Source organism: Bubalus bubalis, chromosome 11, assembly GCF_019923935.1.
Source record: "Bubalus bubalis isolate 160015118507 breed Murrah chromosome 11, NDDB_SH_1, whole genome shotgun sequence".
Classification (NCBI taxonomy): domain Eukaryota; kingdom Metazoa; phylum Chordata; class Mammalia; order Artiodactyla; family Bovidae; genus Bubalus; species Bubalus bubalis.
Window position 1 is genome coordinate 57,703,439 of NC_059167.1, and position 16,042 is coordinate 57,719,480.

The 16,042-nt window shown below is 42.6% G+C and overlaps 1 protein-coding gene across 5 annotated transcripts in view; it reads left to right on the plus strand.

Moving 5' to 3' along the window:
• The first annotated feature begins 5,269 nt into the window (after positions 1–5,269).
• The window catches only part of ZNF609 (zinc finger protein 609), a 201,668-nt gene continuing 190,895 nt past the window's right edge, over positions 5,270–16,042 (plus strand). For 4 of the 5 annotated variants that reach the window (XM_025296497.2, XM_025296498.2, XM_025296499.2 and 1 more), the window contains exon 1: positions 5,270–5,414. The gene's annotated coding sequence lies outside the window, so the exon portion shown is untranslated. The remainder of the gene's footprint in view (positions 5,415–16,042) is intronic. The other variant, XM_025296501.2, reaches the window with a different exon arrangement.

Consider the following 16,042-nt stretch of genomic DNA (forward strand, 5'->3'; position numbering starts at 1 on the left):
TCTTTGACATTTTTCTTAGAATGATACAGAAGAAAATGGACCAAGTTGGAAATTTCCTCTCTGAGGCTTGGATTTATTTTAGTTAGGGAAATTCTTAACCTAGGTTAACAATATTTTAAGGGACAACTTGAATTTTAAAGTTTTTTTTTCCCCCAAAGTGATAACTTGGTGGAGTGTTAGGATGTTTGAGGAATTCTGTGTTTAATACAAACAAGTGATGGGAACAAAAAGTCCCCAAACTTAACAGGTTTGCTGCTCTAGTCCCGCATCTCTTCAAATGAATAGTGTTCAAAAACTGAGTACTTTGTTGGCAGATTTTTGGGGGGCAGGCGGGGCTGGGGTGGGGGTGTAACCTGAAGAGGTGCTGCCACTTTGTTCTTTGGTTTGAGACATTCGGACATGAGAGGATCAGGCTGGGACGAGATGGAGCCACCTGGTAAAGCAGCATGAAACGGCGCTGTTTATTTTGTTGGTATTGCAAGAGTATCATTTGGCTAGAGCAGTTAGAAACAAACAAAAATCAAATCCGTTCAGTAAATACATCTAGATAACCCCAAAATGCTGAAACCAAGCCCTTTAAGGCATCCATACCCCAGGAAGCTATGAGTTTTGAAAAAATAGGTTGGTTTGAAATGAGACTTTTTACTAGTCATTCTGGTCCCACTTAGTGAAGTACTTTTTTTTCTGAGGCTGTTCAGAAGAGCTGTCAGAATCTCAGTTGCTGGCATCCTCAGGAAATTCATGGTCTTCAGTGTGTATGTTCTGCTTTTTATAAAGCAGCACTACCACACTGGGGAAGTTGGATTCCCTCCAGCAGTTGTGTGCATGACTTAAAAAAGAGAGCACAAGGGAGAGGAAAAAAAAGTGCCCTGTGTTATGAAAAAGATTAATTTCCCCTTTCTTTAATCCTTCATATTCAGCATTTATTTGTATTGAAATTCCTCCACTTATGTATTGATGTTCACTCAACTGTGAACCCTGCTTGTTGCATGGCTCTGGGCATTGGTTTTGTGGGGGACTGATCACCCTGGATTCCCAGCGAAAACCCACCAGATTCTTGTTCTGGTGATGCAGACATGCTGTATTCTTTTTTTTTTTTTTTTTTTTCTGTTCAACTTGTGTAGAGAAAGTGGAAAGGACACTAATGGCACTTCTTTAGGGGGAAAAAAGTCTCTCTCTGGCCTTCTACAGACCCTAGTACTATTAATGAAGCCACAGTAGGTTCACTATGCAGTTACTAGTTTACCAAGCAGTAACAACTTGAATTCTGTGCTGGAATTGTCTGGTTTTTTTGTTTGTTTGTTTGTTTTAATACCAAAATAAAATTGAAAGGCAGGAAGTGAAGAGCCCAGGGAGCAAAAAAAAGGTTTCTCTTTATGCCTTTTTATTTGAACGACAGCCTGAGCACAGAGGAGTATGGATTGATTTTTTCCACCTGGATAGATTGTGCGTGCATGCCTAAAGAAAAACATCAGGAGATGCAAGAGTTCAGGTTATGCAACCATTTTGTGTGCTGTGATAAGAGAGTTTACAAGAACTTCATAAGTTTGAGAACCCAACCTCAGCATCCAGAATACGCAGCTGGAGCCACAGGAGTAAACGGTGGAGTAACTTGGAAACTTCTCCTTTTCATGGTCAGCCTGTGAAAGCCTCCCTTCAGTTCACATGGTGGTGGTATAAGGTCTCTCTTTTATTTGTGGAGACACCCGGGAGGAAGTGTGGGAGAGACTTGGGGGTAGATGGCCCTCAGTTGCTCAGTGATGAATAGCATAATTTACAGTCTAGTGGAAATTCTTAGCAGCCTGAGTACAAACTCGCCCAGGAATAGCCTGTCAGTACTTTACAACACTTTGCACTGACCCTGTTACTCTGGAACAGCTTGGCCTGAGGGAAGGTCCACATTTCTGAGCTGGTTTTCTTCTACAGGTTAAAGATCTTACTCTCTTTTGGATGGTTGGGTTCAATGGCTGTCAGTTTGTGCAGTTACTAAAGGATTCAGCTTTTTTGTTTTTGTTTTTCTAGGCAGGACACAGTCTCAATTATATAAGCTCAAAGTAGGATATATATAAAACTGGAGACTTTCCTCTGTCAGGATTTAGAAGGCTTTGGCCATGCAGACAGATGTTTAGAATGGAGTGGGGGCTGGGAGGTGGGGGTGGGATGATGGTTTGCTTGCTATGGCTAATCTAGAGAAAGAAAACTAGGTGTCCTCCCTCCTTTTTTTTTTTTTTTTTAAAGCCGGAAGTTTACAGAAACCCTTTTTTTCCTTAGGGAGTAGGTGTAAAAATTTCAGACTTTAAAGATCGCTTTTATAAATAATTATAAAGTTATGGCTTTTTATGAGTTATAGCCCCTAATCTCTTTCCATTTTAACTACTGTCTCTACTAAAGCCCGTTTATGTGGATTTCATTTCATTTGCTAAATTTGTGTGTGTGTGTGTGTTAATGCCTTTGCTAGAGCTCCTAGCCAAGACTGAGACAGTATTGGGGTTGTTCTCTTGCCCAGTTAGAAAAGGCCAGTAAAAAAGCAAGCATCTATTAAACTAGAGAAATCAGCTAACTTCAGTTTATTAGGCCTGGGGGGAGGATAGAAAATCCTGTGGTGATGGTTGTTTTTTTTTTTTTCCCTTGAGATTCAACTAGCAAGTGCACATCTGCTGTTGTCAGCTTCTGTGAATGTGTTTGGAGGGAGGTGATCCATATCACAGGCTCCAGCAGCATCAAGGGATCTAGCATGCAGAGGGCTTTCTACTTCTCTCAGGTAGAGAAGAAAGAACATGGCCACAGTGCCACCCTCTCACACGAAGAAACTTGCGTAAATGTGTGTCCATTCATGTTTGTACACATAATGTGGATTAATTCATGGGGTGAAACTTCATAGACTGATCAGATTTCTGTTGCGACAATGTAGAGTCTAGAACAAAAACCTAGTAAATATTGTACCTTGACTCGGAGCCTGGTAGATAAGGTGAGGTGGAGATGGTGACTGAGAAGGTGGAGATATGTCACAGGAAGGGAGTGAGATGTTGGATCAAGGGGTAAAAAATGTCAGTACGGAAGATCTGAGAAGCGTCTAGAGCTGTACTGTCTAATATAGTAGCTACATGTGATTATTTAAGTGAAATGAAGAATTCAGTTCTTCAGTCACAGTACCATATTTCAAGTGTTCACATAGCTACATGTAGCTAATGACTTCTGAATTGGGCAGCACAAGTATAGAATAATTCCATCATTGCCCAAAATTCTATCAGACAGTCCTTGTTTGGAGTAGGGGTCAGCACACTTTCTCTATAAAGAGCCAGACAGCAAGTATTTTAGGCTTCTCAGGTTATACGGTCCTTGTTACAACTACTCAGCTTTGCTATTGTAGTGCAAGTGAAATGAATCCATAGATAATACATGGGTGAATGAGCATGGCTTATGAGCTGCTAAAACTTTATTTATGAACACTGAAATTTGAATTAACATATTAATATAATTTTCACATCACAAAATAGTCTTCTGGTTATTTTTCAGCCATCCAAAAATGTAAAAACCATTCTTAATTTATGGGACATATTTGGCCTGTGGGCCGTATTTTGCCAAACCCTGGTCTAGAGGAATAAGGAGTCAAAACTTAAGATTCTTTTACTGTATAGGACCTCAATTGCTTGAAAATTTTTAATGGTACTTCTAAGCTTGAGAAATTTCTCTAAAAATTCACTGTAGGAATGTTTGCTTTCCTTTGTTCCCCATTTTTGCAATTCAGTGTTTTCCCATGGTAGAGTCATGCTCTTTAGTAGGAGATGCCACTTTAGTGTTAACTCTTAAGTCATACCTGTCTCAAATCTAACCCTTCTCTTTGTCTACCTGCAAGTAGCTGAATCGTCACTTGTAACATCATCACCTGGGGTCAGTTTTATTCTTGTACCGTCCTAGAACGCTGAATATGGGTGGATCAAGGGGAGATTATTTTTCCTAGGCCAGAGCAGCTTAGTGTTCATCTTTAGCTATTACCCCCTGACACACACACACACTTTTTGCATGCATATGTGGAAATGGAGAGCAAAGGGGTTTTATGATCTGCCTTTATCCTCAAATCACATGCTATGGTGAGTGGTACTGTTGAAGGATGCCTCAGGGTAAGGGAAAGGAAAGATAAAAACTGCAGAGCTGGGACTTCCCCGGGGTCCAATGGTTTGGACTTCCAAGCTTCCACCGCAGGGGACACGGATTTGATCCCTTGTCGGGGAAGTAAGATTCCAAGTGCTGGAGACTGCAACCAAACAAAACTGCAGAGCTGACTAAGATGGCAAGGACACAGGAAGGACACTAAGACTTGAGAATTAAGATAAATTTCTTCTCGCTAGGAAAGGGAGTGGACGTTTTAGGGAAGAGGTGGTGAAGTGTATGATGAGGTTCGTGAGTGAGAGGTAGGTGGGAGGGTTCACTTAAAGAAGGGCTGAATGCCTACTAGATCGTGTGCTGGGCAATCAGACGAATGGCAGATAAGAAAAGATAAAAGCTAAACTCGTTAGAAATAGAATGGTGTGTTGGAAAAGGACAAAGTAGGACTTAGGGATACGGGGTGGCAAGGTGAAAGGTGATATTGGATTAGAAATGGGTGCTTTGAAGAGGAAAACTAGTGGTAATCCTAAATAAGAAATTGGAGAACAAAGGATGAAATATTAGGGGTTGCTACTTTCCTGAACCAAATGATAAAGTGGATGAAACCACGATGAGCTTTGCTGATTCTTTGTGATGTTCACGTTCAGACAGACCCTTTGCTCTTCCCATGGCTGGACACCTACAGAACTGGTGTCTTCCGTGTTTAAGGTACGATACTTCCCCAGAGACCTCTGCGAGGAAGTCTGGTCCAGGGAGAGTTCTTTCCACGAGGAGAGAGCGTTAGGTTTGAGCTCTCCAATCCAGGCTGCTTCGAGTTTATCTCTGTTTTAACTGGCTTGCCGGGTTTTCCAGCATTCCCAGAGCTCCGAGTCTCTAATCCGGGCTCCGAGTCTCTAATCCGGGCTCCGTGTGACCGCGCGTTTGGAGACCCAGGATTTGGCTCCTCCATCCAGGTTCCGGGTTTCCTCTGCGCTCTACAGCTCCAGACGGCACAAGGATCCGGATCCGAGGGCCCGGTAGTCCAGTGTCCGGGTCTTCTGGGCGGCCCTGGTTGTCCCGGATCGCGGCGGCGGCGGCGGCGGCGGCGGCGGTGGCGGCGGCTGAGGGACCCGCGGCCCCGGACACAGCGGCACCGGCGGGCGGGGCGGAGCGGCGCGAGGAGGGGGCGGAGAGCCGGAGCCGAGGCGGGGTGGGGAGGGGGGGAGGGGCCGCGGGAACGGATGGCGGCCTGGGCCCCGTAGCAGCAGCGGCTCTACGGCCCGGGGCCCAGGCGGGCGGAGGTGGCGGCTCCCGGGACCGGCCGCGCGGTGAGTCCGGAGCTTTGTGTGGAGCCGGGGCTGGGGGAGGAGAGAGGCGGCGGCGCTCAGGGGGCCGGGGATAGCGGCGCCTGACGGAGGAAGTGGGGGTTGGGGGCCGGGGAGGAGCGAGGAGAAGGTGTGTAGGGCGGGGGGGTGGGGGGGGGGGTCGTTGCCTTGTTGGGGGAGGGGGCGTCGAGGGGCGCAGGGTGAAGTTCAAAGCGTGGCCAGGGCTGGTTCAGGCAGAGCATAGGGGTGCTCGAGAGGGGATTAGGGTCTGGCCAGGTTGTGGGGACAGGCCAGAGAGTTTCCGAGGCGAGTCTGGGTATCTTGAGGGGGCCCGGGGCGACTGGAGCTAGTGAGGGAGTTAGGGGGGTTCAGGGCGAAGGGCTGGGAGCAGGACGTGTGCGTGGCCCGGGGGGTGGGGGGGCAAGGTGGCTGGGAGTGTGCAGTAAGTAGGCTGTGGGTGTGTGCTCCTTCCAGGCTTCAGGTCACATTTACTCCTGTCCTTTTCTTCAAGATGGAGGGATTCCTGGGCCTGGCCTTAACTGCTGTCCTAGTGCCCCCGGGAGGGTTTGTGACCCTGTCCTGTTTGGAAAACCCGTGCTGCCCTCTTTTCCCTTTATGTGTAATTACGGTTGGATCATCTCTGTGCTTTGCTCAGATTCTCCTTCCTCCCTCTGGGGTTGAGGAGGAGGAGACACATCTGACCAATTAATGTGTGTTTGTGAAACAGGCAGCAGCAAACAGTCATTTCAGCTTCTAGGAATTAGGCTCACACAGGGTGGAGAGATCAGAGCCCTTCAGGGGGAATATTTCTGAACAAATCACAGATGATTAAATTCTCTAAGAAACAGCTTCCTACCTAAATGAGAGTGGGAAAGATGGGGGAGAAAGCCTGTCTGTTTCCAGCCATGTGTCCAGAGCCCCAGGGGTTGAGAAGGGTCCCCAGTCCCCCCACAGGCCTCTCTTTTCTCTATGAGGCTTTGCTCTGCAGCCTTGAGTTAATTTCACCCCTGCTGCTTTGTCTTGGGGGAGGGAGTGCTGGTTTAGGCTGTTGTGAGGAGATGACTGTTTTGCTGCCACACACAATAGTCGTGTCATTTTATCGGGAGAGCTACCCCAGGGCTGAGAACTGCTGCTGCAGAGATAAACAGGTCCCTCTCACCCGCCTATTGTGTACACAGTGAAGGTCATAGGTTCAAGTCTTGTCTGAGAGCTTTGGATAGGCTCCATCTCCCAGGCTCCTCAGTGCCATTTTCTTCCTTTTCCAGACTGGGGCTTGCCATTGGAGGAGGCCAGACAGAAAGGCTCTTCTTTTTGAGTGAGGAACAATGCAGAGCTCATTGGCACACATTTTTCAGAAGAATAGGGAATGCCAGCCATGTTGTGCCTGCCTCTTTGGCTAGGCTGTACTAAGTTGAGGAGAAATAGTGGCTGGAAGACTCAATCCTGAGATTTGTGTCAGACTTCTAAGGAAAAAGACTCTAAGCTAGTTCAAGCCAGCCAATTTAATCCTTTTTATAGAGATGGGACACTCCTACAAAGATGTTTGTTTATTTGTTTAGGAATACCACTAAAAACCTGTGCAGGGTTAAGATAGGGAGTCACGGATCAAGTACCTTTTTAATGGGGACTTCCTGGTCAGAATAATTGCACAACAAAAAACCCCACAGAATTTGCCTATCTGGATAAGAGCTGGGGGAACCAAAATAACTTTCCTTTTTATCTTTAATTCTGATGAAAGGATGTGACTTGCTCATTGTGCAGAAAATCCATATATGTGTCTGTGTTAGGGAGAAATTTGCCAGAGTAACAAAAAAATTTGAGATCTTGGGAGTTATTATTAATGAGAGAAGGATGAGAACAAGCTAGAAGAAACCCTATCCTTGTATTTACCTCATAGAAATGCCCGAATAGTACTACTAGTTGGGTACTTCGGTACTGTTAGTTGGGTAAACAATTATTAGGGACTAGAAATGAGGCTTCCCTTTAGGACTTTAAAGAAAACTTTTCTTTGAAAAGAGATTAGAAATCAGTTGTCATTGTGAGAGGACAGTTGTACACAACATACGTGGTACACAATAGCTAGCCATTTCCTATAGGGTGTCATTGAAGAGGAACCTGAGCCTTTGGTTGTGGTAAGGGTCTTTCCAAGGCCCTCAGTCTGACGACGTTGCCTCCCTTTTCTCTTTATTTCAACGAGTTTCTTGAAAATGACGGCTTGCCGCTGAGGTGTTAGGCTTTGTTAGGAGGGAACAGGTTGTTCTGACCTTTCTATTTCTTGGTGACAGAAGTGTCTTAAGGCCTTGCTAGAGGTGGTGACTGTCTTTAGACTGTTTCCAACTGTGTGTCCTAGGTCCCTGAGTGAAGTCACCTAAACTGAGTCCAAAACTTTTTGCTCTTGGGCTGTTGACTTTCATTTCTGAATCCTGTCAGGTGACAGTGAAGGCAGAAGCCTCAGATTAAATTTGCCCTGATTAGACTTAGTGGTTTCAGAATTGGGCCCTTGCCACAAGGAAACTTACAAGTCTTCTGATTGTGACCATCTTTCAGAGAACACTTTGGATTTCCACCGGCTCCCCCAGCTTCTTGTTAGAAAATGTTTCCTTGTGAGAGGTCTAGATAGCTGGACAGATTAGTGCTTATTTTGTGTGAGGATATGGAAGCATAATTTTGGCTTCTGGTAGTAATTATGTTGCAATTAGCATATAGCAGCTAAATGACTGGAACAGGATAATTTGTTGAGGGGTTTACTGATTGCTCTGTCAAGTGGAAGTGCCACTCCTTACTTATTTGACTCAGAATACCACTGCCTGGGCTCAGCCGTGGAGACTTAACAAGTACAGGAATGATGTGTGGTCTCCAGAAGTTCTCTGCTTTCTCTCTTATTACTGCCAGGTACAATAGAACCTTCTAGTGCCACTTTCTCCTGATCATAGGTACCTAAGCAATTGTTATTTCCCTTGTGGAAACTGGTCGTGAATGGGAATACTGCCAGACAGATGGGGCCACTCTGAAATGAGGCAGCCTTATGTTTTGTGGCAAATTTTCTTTTAAGCAGCTGAATTCTCACTTCTGCCTGATTTTTAAAAATCAGTTTCCTTAAAAAAAAACTTGCAAAATACAAAATCACATAGTGACTAAATATACCTTTGTGATATCTCATAAAAGTTGGCTGTGACAGAGAAAATGAAGACAGGCAATGCTGATTGGCATGTTCTGGGCCCACTAAGAGTCAGTGAAGGGCTCTTTTCACTAGGGAACAGGTAATTCACCAAAGCACCTGCCTGGCTGGGCATGTGGAATTGGCAGCAGCTGTGCAGCTGAAGAGGGATTATTGAGCAGGTGGTTAAAGAATCACATGCCACAGTGACAAGAAAATACTTGGTCTTCCGTGGTTTAGGTTCAGTTCATATGTGTGAAATTCTTCTTTGTTTCACATTTCTTAATGTCTGATGCTGGTGCGTTAGTGAGGCGATAATGAAATAAAGGGAAGAGATTCTTCCTTCTCTGTATTTCTTTTAGATTACTGAGTAGCATGCCTTAGATGTGGTCCTAAAGGGCCCTATTGTATTTCTGTGAGTTCTGGCTTTATGCCCTGTGAATGGGAAGGAAATAATGGTAATTCAGTGTTTCTAGCACTTGTTTATTAGGGGGATAGGGAAGGAGAAAATTCTTTACTTTTAGTGTGGTGAAAAAGATTTAGCCCACTGGGATGATACCCAGCAGGTTTTGTGCAGAGGATGTAATTGACTTTTTGTGTTAAGTCTACCTGACATGGCTTACTTAAGACTTCCACATGTGTTTTTATTTTATGAATGTAATTCTCCACATGAAGTTTGCCATTTTTAGTTTCTCCCAACACCTTTATAACTCTTTTTTCCTGGCTTTGAGTTTAACATCACTGTTAGGATCAAGTCATCACCAGAAGACTAAATCATGTCAAGGAAGTAGCTCAAGTAAATATTTATCTTAAAAACAAGTGTAGCATTTCCTATAACTTGGAGGAGGACTTTCTATTTTGAGGTTTTCTGCAAATTCCCAGATTTTCCTCCCAGGTTATCATCATCTTCTGTTAATGTGATTTCATTTTTCTTTCACATGTTCATGCCACTATAAGTGGCAGTGCTGTAGAGCCTAAAATTCATAAACAAGCATCTTGATGTTTATTTTGTGACTTCTCTGGTGTCCTCCAGTCATTTTCTGTATTAGGCTGACAAACTGTGTGCTTGAAAAACACGCATGCGCACATATACACATGCGCAACCTAATTGAATTCACAAGGTATTAATTAACAGTTGATTGACAGGAAAGAAGATATAGTAACTGTTTTGGAGTTCAGAAGTCACTTTTCCAAGTGAAGTGAAGGCTTAGATCTGTTAGAAGGATTGAGACAGATTTGGATATTATAGATGGATGGATAGATTGATTTTTTTGATTGATTCAGGGAAAAGGGAGGCAAACGGTGGACCACTGCAAAGACAGGGACATTTGCAAGAATCTGTTTACACCTAGTTCGTAACCTAGCTATGAGTAGCAGCCTAGCCGTTCTTTGTATAATTTCACTTCTGGGAAAGAATATAAACTTCTCTGTATCCCTGGATGAAGCCATCACAGGTGTTTGTTTGTTTTAAACTGTTCACAAAGCACCATGTATTTTCCTAGCATTCTCAGTAGTTTGCTTCCTCCTGTTTTCCCCCCTCCCCCATGGCCCCTCCACATTCTCTGCTCTGAAGAGTTCTCCAGCAGCTTGGAAACACTCTAATTACTGTAGCTATTATAGTCACAACGCAGATCTTCCACCTCCTTCCCACTCACCCCTTTCTGTCTTCCTTCCCCCTCCTCTTGCTCTAGCAGCAGGAGTTGAACTGCAGTCTCATGAGCACAGTCAGATCTATGAATGAGCTTTATATCTTGTCAAGGCAGAACTCCAGATCCAACAGGGCTGATTTTTCATGGTTCTCTTGCTGTTTGTTCTTGGATCAGAGTCCCAGAAATAAGAGATGGCAAATACCTATTAGGTCATATCTAATCCATCACGCAGGAGCAAACCTGTGATCTTTCTTTTGTCTCTGTAAGAATCTTTTCCTTCTTTCTTTTGCAGGTGAGAACTGTCTGATGCCAGGCAAACTCTGAAACTGCTTTCTTTTTATTGTGCTCTCTGGTCATTAGTATCAGGCCAGCTTTGCTCTTGGATTTTTATTCTTATCTCATTTTCAGGATTACTTGCTCCCAGCAGAATATCCACCCTCTTCAACTCGGTCTTCTCTTCTTGATTGCTGGCGCCACTTGTGTGTATGTGGGTTCCTTTTGTACCATCAGTTATCTGTGCCAGAAGTTACCACTTCTCAAACCTTTGCTACCAGAGTCACTGTGGCATCCTCTTAAGGAGTTTCATTTGATGAAAGCACAGGACACAAATACCCGCAGGTGATAATTAATAAAATGGCTCAGAAAATATGTGCCAGGTTGTGCCCTCAGGAAAGCATGTACTATATGAACAAATGCTGCTTCTTTCTGTTTGATTTGGGGTACTTCCTGGTCTAACCCTTTGTTCTCTTTATATGGATAAATTTTATTTTTGTGTGGCTTAGTTACAGTTACTTATTTTCTGATTTAATAGTGTAAAATGTTTGCTAATATGGCTTTTTAAAGCATAGAGGAAAAAGCATGGAATTGTGCGCCATAAATCCCAGATTTTGATCACTGTATTGCCTCTAACAAGCTATGTAACCTTGTGCTAGTCACTCCTATGTTTTTCTTTTCCTTATCTGTAAAAGGAGCATATTAGACATGATCATCTCTAAAGGTTACATGTAGTGTTGAATTTTATGATATCAAGATTGTGATGAAAGAATGGGACAAAAATGATTAACATAAGCTTTTTTTTTAAATCGTGTCAGTATTTAGAAGGGCAAATAAGTGCAATCTTAGTTTCAGGGGCTTGATTCTTACTTCTCTTTGATATGTGTATATTGGGTTTTTTTTTCCACTAAGCTGTCTTCTTTTGGAGAGTCTTGTATCCTCATTCTGCAGGTTCATCAATTTTTCAAATATATCTTTTTCTAGCTTGCTCCAGCTATAGCAGTTGGGATCAGAAAGCTGTAGAAAAAGAACCTCAGCTTGGGAAAAGGAAATCAAACCTAGAAGGATTTACCTGATATCAATAAGAAGTAATTTTGTGTATTCAGCCAGGGATTTAAGATCCTTAAATCTCTTATATCTGAAATCTTTAGCCAAATGGAACTGATATTGGAGGTAGGATTGGGCATTTTTCTGTTTCTGTCCAGTTAGTGGGAAACCTGCTTTGAATTAACTTCTTGGCATTGCATAAAAGTTGCCCACTGTTTTGTTTAGAAAATAAAATTGTTATTTTTAATGCTCGAATGCAAAATTGGCAGTTTGACCAACAAGGGGGAATCTCTGAAATACCCCCTAAAAGGGATTGAGCAATTTGAAGCTGATGGGTGACTTTAGGAACTTTGAAATTGGTAGTACAGTTGATCCTTGAACAACACAGGGGTTGGGGTACCCCCCCCCCAGTGAAATAAAAATATCCTCATATAACTTTGTAGTTGGCCTTCCAGTATCCAAGGTTCTAACCAGCTTCTGATTGTGCAGTACTGCAGTGTGTATTTATTGAAAAAAAAAAAAAAAAAATCCAGATAGACATGGACCTAACATCACAGTTCAGACTCGTAGTGTTCAAGGGTTAACTGTGATGTTAGGAAGTCTTTGCTTTCAAGTAGTTTAAAGGAATCGGAGAAGGCAGTGGCACCCTACTCCAGTACTCTTGCCTGGAAAATCCCATGGATGGAGGAGCCTGGTAGGCTTAAGATTGGGTCATGGATGTCGCTAAGAGTGGGACTCGACTAAGCAACTTCACTTTCACTTTTCACTTTCATGCACTGGAGAAGGAAATGGCAACCCACACCAGTGTTCTTTCCTGGAAAATCCCAGGGACGGGGGAGCCTGGTGGGCTGCCATCTATGGGGTCACACAGAGTCAGACAGGATTGAAGTGACTTAGCAGCAGCAGCAGCAAAGGAATAAAAGTGTATAACCTAGTTGTTAAGCCCCCAAGTTAGAATTTTAATCAGCATTTCCCAGTTAATTTTTGGATTTGGAACTTCCAATAGCAGCTTTTTGTTGAATGTTAAGAGAGTGATGGTCTTTTCTTTCTTTATTTTGAGAGAGTGTATGTTAACATAACAAAATTACATGTTTAATCTACCTTTGAACATTGGAAGAAGCATTCACTGTTCTTAAATTTATACTTAAAACATCCATCAGTCCATAATAGAAAAATGTGGTGGGCGGAACTATTGTTTATTTTGGACTCATAGAAAGTCCTGAGAGTGTTCTGCTTTATTCCCAGCCATCTGTAGAGCATTACTAATTCTCAGGTAATCTAAAAGTTATTTTGGGAAGTGTTCTACTTGAATGAGAGTTTTGAAAGATTTGTATTAGAAATATAAGTGTCTTTTGTAGATAGATTTTTTTTTCCCCAAGTGTCTGGGTTTTGAATTGGACAGTGGCCAGAATAGGTGCTGTGCAACCTTTGGAAATCGTACTACACCGTGATTGAAATCCAAATCTGGCAGTTAGGCCATTGCGTTGTATGCTGACACCACATTGCATGTTAATACCTGTAGTTTCTTAGGCTGTGGTTCAGTATAGAGTAAGGCAGCATTGTCTTACCTATTCTATGTACACAGTAAAGCCAGTGGGTTTTTGGTATGTTACCAGAATGTTCCTGGTAATATTCCTAGGTGAGCTCTTTGGGTTTGGTTGAGATGAACATTCATGTGAGCAGTAGTGAATTCAGGAATGTACCTTGTAAACTGCAGTTACAAATTCTGAGGTTTCACGTGAAGCTCAGCAAGAATGGTATTAGCAATGGAGCTAGAGAAATTGGAAGAGACATTGAAATTGTGAGCCTCACCAAGTCTATGAATCTGAATGGGATAGAGGAAAAGGGGAATTTTTTTCCTACTTGGTATTTGCTTTCAAATGTACCTCCAGTCCATCATTTCTGGAACTTGCTTCCCCTTTTCTCTGCTAAGCATTACAGTTCTTCCAGTTGCCATGACACAAAACTTTGGGATTGTGTTTTCGTTCTTTTTTCTTCCTTACCACCTCATCTCATCACCTCATTCACTAAACTTGAATCATTCTAGATATCTTTTCATTTGGCGTTGCCTTTTCACCTGACCTAGTTTATGCCTCCATATTGTGTATTATTGTAGTAACCTCGTGGTTAAAGCTTCTTTCTGTATTACATGTCATATACTGCTGCATTATTATTATAGTTTTTATTTGGTTTATACAGACATCCCTTTCTTACTGTGCTTCACAGATACTGCATTTTCTACAAATTAAAGGTTGGTGGCAAGCCTGTGGCAAGCATGTCTGTTGGCACTGTTTTTCCAACATGTGTTCACTTCATGTCTCTGTGTCACAGTATTTCTCTAGTTCTTACAGCATTTCATACTTTCCACCATTATTATATTTGTTATGGTGATCTATGATAGTGATCTTTGACGTTACTCCTGTGACTTGCTGAAGGCTCAGCTGATGGTTAGCATTTTAAAATTAAGATATGTACCTTGTTTTTCAGACATAATGCTATTGCATACTTAATAGACTACAGTATATTATAAACATAACTTATATATGCACTGGAAAGCAAAAAATTTGTGTGACTTGGTTTACTATGATATTTGCTTTCTTGTTGTGGTCTGGAACTGCATCCCTAATGTCTCCAAGGTGCGCCTGTGTTTATCGAACACTGTGTGCCAGACCAGATGTGGTCTCTGTCCATTCAGGACTTACACGTCTAGTTGGGGAAACCAGCAGTCAATGAATGAATGTATGATTATGAGCTCTAGTGCTCTGAAAGGAAAGAATTTGTTTCTAGAAGAGTATGTAGCAAGGAATTCTAGTGTGGACTTTTCAAAATGTAGTTCTGATCATTTTACTTCTTTGCTGAAAACCTTTAATCACTCCTTGTTGCCTGTATAGGCCAGCACTTGATATCCTCTATAACCTGACCAACCCTGGCCTTCTTCAGTCTCATTTCATTTATTTCTCACTCTTTTTACAGCCATTCCTTCTGCTTACCTTGCATTTTTCAGTCTCAACACCTTAGTTTTTTTCTTTTCTTTTTTTGTTGGAATGCCCTCCCTTACTCTAAGGCATTCAACTTCAAATTTGACTCTTCCTTCAACCTACCAAAAAATTTCCTCTCCTTCCTGAAGACTTTAACTTTCTTCTTCCCATCTGCCTGTGTCTCCAGAATTGATTTTGTATTCCTATCTCTTTAACTCTTTGCTACAAACTCTGTTATAGCACTGTGTCATACCCTGTCTTTGATTATAATTAGATGTGAATATGTTTTTTCCTCCTTCATTCTAAACTCCATAAGAGACCTCAGTCTCCTGTTTCCCATGACTTTCAGCCCAGTGCTTTGAATATAACTTTATTATGTTAATGCTTGCTGAATTGAATTGGAATTTGTTTTTTTGAAAATGGAAACTTCTTGAGATTTTTTTTCCCCAGAACTTTCTCTGTGTTAAGACAACTTGCATCTAACACATTTTGTCCCAAACTGAATAACCTGGGAACAAGGTGCAGACTACGAAAGCCTTCAGGAATCCTTCAGATCAAGGACACTCACGTGTCGCCCGTAGTTGTCTGCAGTACTGCTGTGGTTCCGTGTATCCTAGCTGATGGAGGAACTGGGATGAGGAGAGGTAGTACGCGACAGACAGAAGTGCGGTAGGTCAGGCACGGGAACCAGGCTGATTCTGTTAGAGGAGCACAGGCATTGTTGGGCCTTCTGGATATTGTTGGCCTCCAAGAGGTCTTTTTAGTTTTTCTTATTTACTTCTTTCACTCCATACATACTTACTGGAGTCCTGCTATATGTGAGGTCCTGTCCAAGCTGCTTAGGATCTATCAGTGAGCAAAATAGACAAAAAATGCCAGCCCCATGGATCTTTTAACAAAAGGAAATAGAAATAAGCATAATTAATAATTATGTAGTATAAAGAGGGTGATAATTGATGAGGGGAAAAAATAGAACAGAGTAAGGAGGATTAGTAGTGTAGAGGAGGGATAGATGAAGGAAATAGGAAGCTTGCAGGTTTAAATAAGATGATCAGAGTTGGCATCTTTGAGAAATACGGTGCAAGTGTGTTACTGGGTTGTTAGGCACTTCCCTGGGGTTGCTGAATGTTCTTCTGCCCAGAGGAGAGAAAGAGGCACTGTCTGTAGTTGTTCCAAAGGGTCTAGCCGACAGTGAGGGGGAAATATGTTCTTTTTTCCTGGCTGCTCCTCTGGCTGGCATTCCTGGAAGTTAATCATGGTGAAAATTGCAGTTATGTCTGGAAGACAGCAGGGGTAGAACAGAAGGCCTTATAGCCAGTTTCCCTGAGGAGTGGTATTTGAGCCTTGGGTGCCTTGAGTAATAGGTGAGTTAGGCCTCTGAATTTTCTCCTTCCTCAAAAGGAAAAGCCCAATATCATGATAGTCCCTCTTTCTAGTGAGGTCTCAGCAACTCTGGGGGTTGGGGTAGCTCATTAAAAATAAGCTTTCAGGGACTATACACTTAGCTTCCAGCCTAAAATTTTAATT